This window comes from Seriola lalandi, unplaced genomic scaffold (genome assembly GCF_002814215.2).
Source record: "Seriola lalandi dorsalis isolate HSWRI2012SDOR001 ecotype SW California unplaced genomic scaffold, Sedor1 jcf7180002054412, whole genome shotgun sequence".
NCBI classification, from domain to species: Eukaryota; Metazoa; Chordata; class Actinopteri; order Carangiformes; family Carangidae; genus Seriola; species Seriola lalandi.
In genome coordinates this window covers 399,732-412,164 of record NW_019524965.1, presented here as the reverse complement: position 1 = coordinate 412,164, position 12,433 = coordinate 399,732, and the positions used below count along the sequence as shown (strand labels likewise).

At 42.8% G+C, this 12,433-nt stretch overlaps 1 long non-coding RNA gene across 1 annotated transcript in view; it reads right to left on the bottom strand.

Moving 5' to 3' along the window:
* LOC111657788 (uncharacterized) overlaps positions 1–12,165 on the bottom strand; it is a 51,751-nt gene extending 39,586 nt beyond the window's left edge. Inside the window, exons 1-3 of the long non-coding RNA XR_002760946.2 lie at positions 12,038–12,165; positions 11,482–11,567; positions 10,342–11,066 (exon numbers count right to left, since the gene is read on the bottom strand). This is a non-coding gene — a long non-coding RNA (uncharacterized LOC111657788). The remainder of the gene's footprint in view (positions 1–10,341; positions 11,067–11,481; positions 11,568–12,037) is intronic.
* Between the last annotated feature and the right edge of the window lie 268 nt (positions 12,166–12,433).

Sequence of the window (12,433 nt, the reverse complement as noted above, 5' to 3'; positions counted from 1 at the left end):
CTACAGCTGTGCACGCCCCCCAACACACGTGCACCCCATTTAGGCAGCTGCTGATTGAGAGCTGCAGCACCGACTGGGGGTAACGGCGCAAGGAGAGGACGTAGTTATTCATTTTCATTGCGCTATAGGCTTTCCCCTGGTTTCTAATTGGGGTATTGCCGGTTACCCGTGGAGGGTGAAAGAGTGTTGAGTGTGGGGTTGCAGCGTACACTAAGACGGACTGTAAAGGGGCTGCTGCCGCAAATAACACCCCATTAACATCAACCACAGGGAGCAAATACACACAGCAATAAGACATAGTTAGAGAAAAAGAAAGGCTGACCATGTAATGCTTTATTGCACAGCTGCAAAATGCGCTTCATGCAATAGGCAGAAAATGCATTATGAGGTTTAAAATGCAGCTAATGAACAAGGTTTTCCTGAAGCACTGTTTGCCTGCAAAGAACAAAAACACAGTGAACTCCCGAGTCAATTATTAACTCGAACAGTAGACGAAGGTTTACTTGAACCATCAACTAGACAGATATACACTCAGACTTCCGCCTCCGTATCTCTACCAAAGCTCCACCTTGGCTTGCTCCCTCTACCCACTCTGCCATGCCTCAACATATTGTCTGCAATAAGCAGCATGGGGTAAAAAAACATGGATCTCTTCCCTAAAGGCAAGAGAGCTCCTATAGTACCTGCCTGCCTGCCTGCCTTAGACACGTCTGGTCAGGTTCTCAGCTCAGCTAGTCCGCGGTAGCTGTTATCAGAAGCCGCCGAAGGATTTAGATGATCGATTATCATGAAGAGACGAGTACATTTGGAGAGCTTAGAGGAAGAGATGGCAGAGATAAGCAGCTGGGAGCAGTGTCGCAACCATTCTCTTCTGTAGTGGGTTAGCAGTTGCCACTCTGAAAAAGAATGAGATTTGAGGCAGGTGTTAATGTCAACATGCTCTCCAGGCCTGAAACTAAACCACGGGCAGTGCAAGCTTGCACTTTCACTGAGAATCAATAGAAAAGAAATAACAAAAAAAAAAAAAAAAAAAAAAAAAAAAAAGAACAGGAGTAAAAGTAAATAGTGGCCAACAGCTCCGATAAGCCCACAGGTTGGAATTTGATTTTGGTTAGAAAGCAAGGAGGAGATAAGAGGGATCCGGAGGAACTGCACAGTGTTTGAAATATTACAAAGGTTATGCAGAAGGCTGTGTGTCCATGCCACTCTTGTTTGTGTGTGCACAACATCACAGCACTGCTCTTCAAGGTGGCTAAAGTCCCCTTAGTGACAAACCCAAGAGGAGAAATCTGATTAGCTGTAGATTGTGGACAACTTGACATACACTTGTGCCAGTGCAAGAGGTGTGGCTATGTGTGTAAAGTGCACACAAACACACACACACACACACACACACACACACACACACACACACAGTACTCATACACAATTGCACTAAGCTTATATCTTAAGACATCTTACTGCACATATGCACACATAAAATACACTATGATGGATGAACTTGTACGTGCACTGCATGAGCACACGGTTGCACAACACACAGATGAACGATTCACTTATTACAACTTTTTCCCATGACACTCTTTCCAATAGTCGCCAACTGACAGCAACCTGAATAACTACATAGTCTGAAATCTGATTTGTTGGCGGTAAACTGGTCAGCGTTCAACAATGTAGTGTGCACACCAAGAGGAGACGGAGGACTGGGCTTTCCGACATGAGCAATACAGTACACCTCTTCAGAGAAACATGTTCAATATGCAAAAGGAAATTCATTCAAAATCAGAACCAGATCAAAACTGTCATATGTCAACAGTCGCTATGAGGTCAAATACTGAGCTGAACGCAGAGAAAACTTTTATTTTTGTAAGTTTTCTCTGCGTTCAACCACATGCACAAGACAATAAACAACTATTTTTGTGGCGTGCCACTAAGGCCTGGACATAATGTGCCCAACATACACCTGAAATAATGTTAAAATCCACTTAAACAGGACACCTGTGGGAAGTGAACTCAAGGTGGCTTTATACTTGTGCTATTACTGTCACCATGTCATAAGCTGCCCCACCTGTTCCTTGGCCATGTCACCTGTGTGTTTCTTTCATTCATTCTCTGTGTTCGGTAGTGTCTGACAGAGCAGAAGCTGAGCCAACAGAGAGCTAAAGCATTTGCCAAGTTTCTGTGCCACAATTAAAACAACCAAACCAAAAACCAGACTGGTTTTTGCTGTTTTCACACTGCTGTTTAGCTCTTCTGTACTTTTTTTTTTTCCCCCCTCTTCTTTCCGTTGCTGAACTACACCAACATGAATTTAAAATGACATCCCCATCTTTGCTGAAATTATCCTGAAAGCTCTTGCATAGGCTCACTTTGAGCAATCCACATGAAATGCTGCACCAACTGTTGACTCTCTGGGCTCAACAGCATTTCTACTTGTAAGGCCGGAAAAGGCTGAGGAGTGACAGATGTACAAAGTGAACAGTTGGCTTTATTGAAGTTCACTCTGGGTTTATCATTGTCGGTAAATACAGAGGCACACGGCTACTTTGATCTTCAAAGGGAGATGAGTTAGAATGAGGGGCAATAAGAAGATAATAATGCCAGTCTACATCCATTACTCCATAGATCACAGGGTTACAGACATGCAAAGTAGCTTATACTTTCAACAGGGAGGCCGTTTTTCATGTTACCACATTGCCATCTAGTGGTGCAATTTCAAACTAAAAGTTTCTCCACCAAAGGGTCTAAGGGAAATGTGTTGAATGCAAAATTGCAGTGACTTTAGGTAATAATTTAAAAATCAAACACACTGTCAAACAGGTCTATGAAGCCATTCTTGAAGCTGCTATTGATTTTTTTTTTTTTTTTTAACTGAATTTTATCAAAGCAGAGATTTGTCTTGTAATAGTAATAATAATAATAATAATGTAATAATAATTTACAATTTTCATTCACTTATGGATTTCAAACAGTAAAAGTTAAACATATGAACAAAAGAAAACAAGTGTGTAAAACTCTAAAGCTCTATGAACTGCAGAGGATGTTGTCCAGCCCTTCCCATAGTCTTATGCAAGAGAGACATCTTGTGGGTAACGTACCAAAATGCAGTTTGATTATATTGCACACTCGAAAAAAAGAGTGACGCTCTGTTGTAATGCGCCGTCAAGCTAAGACCAGAAAAAAATTGCAGTAGAGTAAAATCAGTTATTGAACATTAAAACGGTTTGATCTCAGATGGTTTTCCACAAAAGGCAGAGCTCTCACTTTGTCAACTGTAACACAGGTGAAATAACACACAATTCATCTTTCAATCCACTGAGGACATTACATATATGACTAGCAGGTGCCTATATTATGTTGTACTGTGATGTGTGTTACAGTAAATGAGAAAGCAGTGGAGGGTTCAAGAATACAAATAATATTCTGCCGTGGGGTTTTCTTTTTTTTTTTTTTTTTTTTTTTAAACTTAAAAATAAAACAGTGGGTCATTATATTAGTTTATACACTACCCTGAAAATGAATAAATAGAGAGCTTACAGTCAAGCAACAGCAGCATGTCCCTTTCTTCAAGTCACCACTAGAGGTCAGAGTTTGATCCATGTCAATGGAAAGTAGCCTAAGCAGCTTGCAGGTAAGCAGAAGGTATAATTGGAAATAAATTTTTACGTATGTCATACGTCTGCCTGAGTCATTCAGTTTTTTTCCTCCCTTTATTGTAATGAACAGGCTGACAAACAAAAGCCTTGTAAACTATGCAACCTGTTTAGTATATAAGACATTTTGCAAGAAGTTTGTCAAACTTGAATGTATCATTTTTTTTGTCAGAATAAAATCTGCAGTTTATATTTCAGGGTTGGATTGTTTGAATTAGGGCACACAGTACACATTACATGCATAAATGAGAAGTTTTGCCTACATCGTTTCTGGACATCCTCACAATGGTGTGAGGAGTCATCCACATTGTAGACACATTCAGCTTTATTCTCATAAATATGTTCTGAATGTGAATATGATCCAATTTAAATGTAAAAACACAAGCACAAAAAATATGAGTTGCATTTTAGTGAAAAATGTCTGTTTGTGCATTGAATTCAACATTATTGTAAAATCATAATGTACATTTAGTTTTAGGGTAGAATATTTTGCAGAGCAGAGCATTTTCTTTGTTACTATGAATGATGAGGTCTATGGGCACACCAGACATCATCTGTAAAGTTTGTATTTTTTTTTTATCCACAAAAAAAAAAAAAAAAAAGCAAATTGAAAAAAATCCCCCATGCCCAATCAAGGTTTTAACTTAACACCATAAATCTCAAGTGGACATGGAAGGAACTACAGCCCTGTAGACCAATATTCTGTTGTTGTGTACATTGTCCACTAGGGCGCAGCAGAGTCAAGGAAATGTGCTGAGGCAGTTTCAATATCAATCAGACTGCATGACAACATTGCCATGGTTTCTAATGCCATTTTCTGCAAAATAAAGATTTTATAGAGACAAAATTAAAAAAAATGTTGTCATAAAATCTTAATTTTGTGCAGCTCATCGGCCATAATCTTCTGAAAAGTGACACAAAATCCAATCAGCAACAGCCCATTGAGAAACATAAATGTGTGCCTGTTGAATGAGTGATGCCCTGTGATGACAGCCTGACATCTGGACAGCCTCCATGTCGTTTCAGCTGTCATTACGGCACTTTGGCTCTGTGCGCTTATCTGAGTTTCTGGTCAGGGACACTGACAGCCACTTTATCCACTTCCACAGCTTGTCTGTAAGAAGCTTAGGGGCTCGCTGTGATAGCTTGACCGCCTAGAACACAGGCCTACCAAGGACAGCCTTAAGCAAATGAGCAATTGCCTCCCAATCGCCCAGCTTATAGCTTTTATGTGACATGACAATTTGTGCGCACCTTCTGAATATCTGGATACTTAACAATCCACCTTAATTGGACTTATTATGTGGAAAGGAGTGTAACTGTGCCTCATTCAATCTCCTTTAAACAAACCAAATAAAAACAGACACGCACTAAAAGCTGTCAGCGTCACACAGATCTCCTACACAAGCGCTGGATTGAACACACACATACACAGTCGACTAAGGAGCCTGGTGGTCTTGCTGTATCCCGGGGAGGTCACACAGGAAATTTCACGCTCCTCTTCACACTGAAAATGTCTCCTTTATCCTCCCCACTGAGGACAAAATAAAGGAGAAGACAAGTGATAGAATTAAAAAAAAAAAAAAAAAGACCCAACTCCTGAATGAGGATGTCTTACTTGTGTAGGTGTGACTCGTTGGAGCCCTGGGACGCTGCCATGGTGACCCAACACCCGCCAAAGTAAAGGGCCCAATGTGGTCACAAGTTCAGTGGAATGTGATATTTGTGAGAGCGGAACACAAAAGGGAGGAATTTTCCCTCCAAAACAAGAGCAAGAGAAGAACAAGAGAGGTCAGTCTGAGGGAAAACACAAGGAGGAATGTCTGGTATTCAAACCATCGCAGATGATTTTTGATTTTTGTGCATGCAAGGCAGGTCAAGAAGACACCTGCAAGTCCTTTCTAGACTAGACACCTGTCCGCTGCATATGCACACAAACTGAAAAAAAACCCTATTAAAATATCATCACAAATCTCATGCACTCTCTCTGTATTGTGGCATGTGAAGAAAACCCTGCGCTACGGAGAGTACACTTCTGCACTGCCTAGCTTCACAGGAGCCTCCTCTCCTGCATGTATAACTTCTTTTTTTCCTGACTATTCTTAGCATCTCTTATTCACTACTGTTCTGCAAATCCATAGTGTCCTTGTGGCGAGGTGGGTGGCGCATGCAGCCTTCCTGTGGCGGGGGCCTGAATGGAGTGCTGTCTGTCTGCGTCCAGGCCGACAGAGATGCCCCTGTGCTGCACTGTGTGCCTTTGCTGTTTACTCTCTCTGTGTCGAGGGCATGTCGAGGAAAAGATCCTGTCCTCCACCCATCCCATCTTTTCACCTTTCTGTGCTCTCCATCTCTCCTATGCTCTCTTTCTCTTTATGCTAGCACAGGAGGTCAAGGACAGAAGGGATAGCAGGATTTAAATGAAAGTCAGAGCGAGTGTGCCATATATCTTAACCCTACAGGGAGTGGCGAACCCTATGGCAGAAAGGTAAGTTGAAAAGGTGTAAGCACCAGGTGCAAAGGGAGCTTTATCAAAGACGACAGACTTTAAGTGTCGGACCCAGAGGCATCACTCTGAAGAATCCCCACTCATGTTCACCACTTCCTCTAAAGCACCCTGCCACACTCTCACTCAAGCACTGGCTGTCTGTCTCTCTCTACCTCCCACTTCCTGATAACTCCCAAAAGCAGGATAACACCCCCCTCACACACACACACACACACACACACACACACACACACACACACACACACACACACACACACACACAACTCTCTAAGCTGTGGTTTCCCTGTCGGAAATCAGCAATCTGCTGCCATTACCCACCAGCACTTACTCCTCCTCTCTCTCCTCCTTCCTTCAATTTCTCTCCCTCATGAGCATCATTAGAGAGAAGACAATTGTTTATGGGCGTATAGGAGGAAAGCACCACTCAGACGGCGGCAACGGTCCAGATGAAAACACTAAATTGCTAATTAGTCTAAAGAGGGGGTCTGGTGTCATGGCATCACTGAAGACTATAGCGTTGTGTAGTATCATAGACACGCTAATGTGTTTATCAATACAAGCACTTTCTCATGCTCGGACACCTCTGGAAAAGGTTTTGTGTGTAAATGGTTTAAAACTGGCCGCGTGAAAACTAACCTTCAAAAGTTTGTGCGTTTCATCCGTAAAATTTCCCATTGTGGGCAGCTGCTAGAGAGGATGACCGCTCTGGTAATGATGTTAATTAAAAAGCTTTTGTGACAGAATACTGTAAGAATCTGTCACAAAACTTGGAGCTAAGAGAAAATCACAAATGGAGGGAAAATCACCAAAGTACTGAGGAAGAAAAAAAAAAAAAACACTTTACACAGTGCTCCCAAGCTTTTCAAACCCTCTCTCCTTCTCCCTCTCACACACACATAAACACATAGGCACAAACACATACACCTCGAAACAAAGGTGCCATTTTACTCAGGAAGGGTCAGCAGTTCTCTCCATCAGACAGGGGCTTGTTCTTGGTCAGAGGCTGCTGCCCAATCTCAGGCCACCCTCCCCTGGCTCCACCGGCCCCCTCTGGCCCCCCTCTGGCTCCCACCACCCCCGGAGACAAGCTCCCCATTGTTCCTGCACTACTAATAAATGACAGTTCTCCTGTTCAGACAAACTTTAGAGCCCATTCTAAACACACACACACACACACACACACACATACAGACACACACATACAGACACACAAACTGAGTGTAAATGGTGCTCTATATGAAAGGATACACAACAGCTTTTTTACACTCTGATATTTCTCATGGAGCTCATTAAAAGGTTATCTGACACTAATGATGGAAGGATATTTTCCTGTGATTTGAGCTCTGTGCCCCGCAGACCTGATGAGGTAATGCTGAGGGCACATTTTCTACAAAAACAGGGCGTAATTAATGCGTAATAAACGTTTCTATCGCTTTCCATTTCCCCCTCAGTGGTCGGAAACAGTCGTGACACCGAGACACAGTTAACCAGGAGGTCACGCTGCTCAGTCAGTGTTGTCACCTGTGTGCAATGTCACATACAAACACACACAAGCGCACACACACACACACGCACACACACACACACAAACACACACACAGAGCTCGATCAAGGCCAAGGACCAGAGGTGAGCCCTGAGTTTAGACATGATAAATCACCACTCAACTTAAGCTCATAAACACACCATTAACACACTCGACCACAGCAACTTGATCTGTTTACCTAAACCACTGTGCTGGGGGGGGCTATGGCTCTCTGGGCAGGCCTGTGTTAGCATGCCTGGGGGCCTGATGCACACGTCCATCACTGGGGGCCGGCCAGCAACTGCTCTGGGCCACAATATTGTCTCAGTGGTGCTGCTTCAACGTCGTCTCAACATTGCATGAGGTCATTTTCCAGCACTTTGGGGTCACTTTGATACAGACTAGGTATTTAAGTTTAAGGGCCAGACTATAAAGCTCTATGGAATCACTGAATAGCACCTTTAATGAGGAAAAAGTGTGAGTTTGTTTAGTCTGAAGTGTGTATTTTCCAATTAGTCCAGACGACATTAAAAGGCAACAGAAACTGGCTTTAATTATCTAATAAAAATCTGCAACTTGTGACAAAATGACAAAACTGAAGGTCTGGAATTAGTACCAAACAGATGACAATACAGCCGAATCTGAAGTCAAAAAATTGAAAGTGATGGGAAAGTTCCTCGGAAATGTTGAGTGGAGTAAATACAGGGATTTTTAAGTGAGTCTGAGCCTGGTGTGTATATGGCTCTCGACTGCGGTTCACCACAAGCATATCATATGACAGCACAGCCAGCACATTCAGCCCTGTGAGAAAGCAAATTCCTGCTTTACTATTCTCAGCTACGGGCCAAGACATAAACAAAAGTATCAAAAAGAAATTACATCCACTGCAATGTTATGGCTGCTTTGATGTCTAACAGACAGTCGTGGGCGTATGCAAGTGGGTGTGCATGTGTGCATCTGCGCTTGCATGGAGCTGACACAGCACAGGGGTGATGTTGGCCATGTGCAGGACAGATGCTGGGTGAGCGGGGGTCACGTCAACAGGCATGCTCCCGCTCCGCCGTTCAAATGACAAAAGGAGGAGGAGGAAGAAGAGGCAGAAGTTGTGAGAAGAGGAGTTAAAAAAAAAAAAAAAAAAAAAAAAAAAAAAAAAAAAAAGCCCCAGTGTTTAGTCAAGGCCTGCTCACTGACACAAAGTCTGTCTTTGTCTGCCTCCCAGGGTGCCAGATAAAGGAATTCTTGTGTGTCGGGGGCTCTGACCGAGTTTATTTGACACTTCAGCTCCTTTTGTGAGGCAAGTGTCCCACCGTCAATGCTGGCCATGAGAGTCACTTGGCATTAGACAGAGGGTCCCTCTTCAGTGGAGAAAGGGGGTCTTGTTTGGAGAAGATTTTTAATGGAGGGGGTGTGCGGGAGGGGAGGGGTGCTGAGTTAGAGCGGTGGTGCTCGGTCTGCGCTCTGTGCTGTATACAGACATATAGTGGGGCTCTGTCCCCTGCCCCGACAATAGATGGAATTCTTTATTGCTAAGGAAGTGGATGGGGTTGAGTGAAGGGAAGCTCCTTCAGATTACTTGCACACAGACACACACACACACACACACACACACACACACACAATGAATGCACCGTCATTATATCACTGTATGCTCCTTAGAGATGGAAAGGCCAACTCGTAGAACAGGTACAAACACTCTCATGACCCGGAGTGACAAGGTTCACCGGTGAATATGGTCAAATGCGCCTGTAGGTTCCACTCAAATGAAGCACCTAAAACAGGATCTTCCGTTGTAACAACATCATGGATTTTTATCTCTCATACGTGCAATACGTGTGTCAGGGAGGTGCACTAATGACAGGCCTCCCTGTGGGCAAAGTTCTGGAGCTCAAAACACATGTGCTCTCACCTGAATGGAGTCACTGTGGGAGAGGTGGGGTGGACTACATCTTGCTTTCTATGGACACTGTACCCACACCTTTCATTTAAGCTGCTGCACCTGGTCTTTCACAACTTATGACAGGTCATGGCTCTGTGGACACCTGGCAGCGCAGGTGTATGGACAGGTTATAAAGGCGTATGTTTTAAAAAACAGGGTGGATTTCGAGTGCGGATGTCAAGCAGCGTCAGTGTTCAACTGAAGTGTCTGAAATACAATTAAGTCACTTTGAGTCGGTTTTGAGAGCGAGGGATGTGCACCTGATGAACCCAGAGAATAACGGAGCAGTGAACAGGTGAACCTACACGTGTGGAGCAGACCGAGAGTTTGACCAGGCTTTTGAAATCAAACGCACGCCCATCTCCACAGACATAAATAAGACATAGAGCCCAACTTGATAAAAGAGTTTCTCCTGAGGAATCCCATGGGAGAAGTTTGATTGTTAGGTGTAATTTGGTAATGAAGATGTAGGCCAAATGGGTGTGTAGGGAGATAACGATCGAAACCTTTGGTCAAAACAGCCACTGTTAAACATTTTATTATATTTGTGAAATTACAGCTGATTAAATTAATTTATTCCTCATTGGGACCCTTTGAAAAACAAAAGGGACTAAGCTGCACGTTTAAAAATAAAAATAAATGACACCATGAACTTTTAACAGTAACTGAGACTACACTTAACCTTTCACTCCCAAGAGGTAGAAGTTTTGCTCTGTCACTTACCTGCTGGATGAGTTGATGCGCACTGTCATTATCCAAATCGCTGGACATCTGCTGAGCATCGCTTCCAAAATATATTCCAGGATATTCCTTTCCCGTTCGCCAAAATCCAAAATCCACCACAACAAATTTCCAAAAGCATATCACGTTATCGGCCATCTACAACACTGGCCACCCGCGAACACGCGTGAAATATCCCAAGAGACTCGTCTGTCCAACAAAACAGCTTGTCCAGCAGCAGGACTTGGGGCAGCGACAGTGTTAAGACACCGTTCATCCCGTGTAAGAGACAGTATTTCCTTATATCCTCCAGGGCGATCCACAGCTGGACTGTTGAATCCAGCTGCTGTTGTCATCTTGGTCAAGTTTTACCGATGATAATAACAATAATAGCTCCACGCGTGTCAGTGCTCTAAAGTTAGCATTTAATCCTCTCCCAAAGAATCCTTGCGTAAACTGATTTGTGCTCTGGCAAATCAAGGCAGATCGATCAGTGTGATTATTTCCAATAAGCGACAGTGAAAGAACCTGGTTCCTCTTTACGGTCCGGTGCAGTGATGGTTCCCTGCTTCAGCTCCAACGAGCCTCCCTGCAGCGGGTGCGATGCTCTCCTGTGAAGAGTCTGAGCAGCACTGAGCCATAGTGAGAACAGAGCGGTGAAGCACATGCTGCGCTCAGCCCGACGTAGACGCGCAAGGCATGATGGTAAGTGAAGTTTATTATTGTTGCTGGCAAATATTTTAAAACAGGAGAATGATATCAGATTAAAACTTGTGAGTGTTAAATGGAATTATATTGGAACAAAATACAATAGCATTTAAGTTGAACTGAAAGCACACTAGAATTAATTTAGCTTACTTTAATTAAAGCAACACAATGTAAAAAACGCTTTTAGCATCACTTCAGTTTTATTATTATTATTCTTATTAATAATAAGAATAACAGAAGTAAGTTATTATGTCATGAACACAGGCCGTTATAATCTTGTTTCAGTCACTCATCATCTGTCAGTTTGATCCCAGCTTGCGTGTGAGCCCTGTGTGAGCAGTGTGAGTAATAATGATCATCTGTCGCTGTGCAGAGATACAGGGAAGTCGGTGCCTTGAATCACCTTCCCATGAATGAATCTCTTGTCTTTCTTACCTCACTTTCATGTCCTAACCACCTCCAGGCTTGCTTGTATTTCTGGGATCATAGCTTCCCTTAAACCTCAAAACAAGGACTGGATCCTGAGGAATGGAGCACAGAGTCAAAGACTTACAATCAGAGCATTACTGAAGGTTTCATTAAATGTCTATCAGATCCAAAAACTCTTTATAATATCTGTCATCATTCATGGATTTGTCTGGACTGATTTAAGAGAATATCTGCATTTAATAATCATTTGGGAATAAAAGCATATTGATATCATTTTAATTTCACTGCAATAAAACCATTTAAGTCATCACATAGCTGAGATAACGTGGGTAAACTCTGACTTAAACAAGTGATCGTCATTAGGCAAACAATAAAAAAAATCCAGTGTTGTTTCAGAAAACATATTTTCCCCCAAAGAACTAACAAAACAATATTTTATCAGTTATATGTTACATCTACATAGGAATTTAGATCATTCGATTGCTTGTCAGCATAACACTGAGTTAAAGTGGCTTTCCCCTCCACCACACCACTATGACTGGTGTGTCGCAGTGTGCCTTACATTTTAGGCAGGTGAAGCTCCACTCCACCTTTTCCTTAACTCCCCATTTGGCCGGGCTCCAGCACAATCCAGGAGTACCTGAATTGCACGCGATTCTGTCAATTGCAGGTACTTGACGGCTTTCTTGTGTGCTGGGGTTGAAAAGTTGCTGGAGGTTTGCGCACACAGCATTGCGTGACTAGGGCTGGGGATGAAAACACAAAGACATTGTTTTCAGTGATCAAACCCCCTTTATAGTAACTCAACAGCATTCCTGTCTCACATTCCTAAGCCACCGCTGCTGTGTGAAGGGTTTTTTTTTTCCTTTTAAGAAAAAAAGAAAGAAAGAAAGAAAGAAAGAAAAGGAAGGTTACACATTTTTATCTGGTTCACTGTGTTGACCCCTTCTTGCAAAAA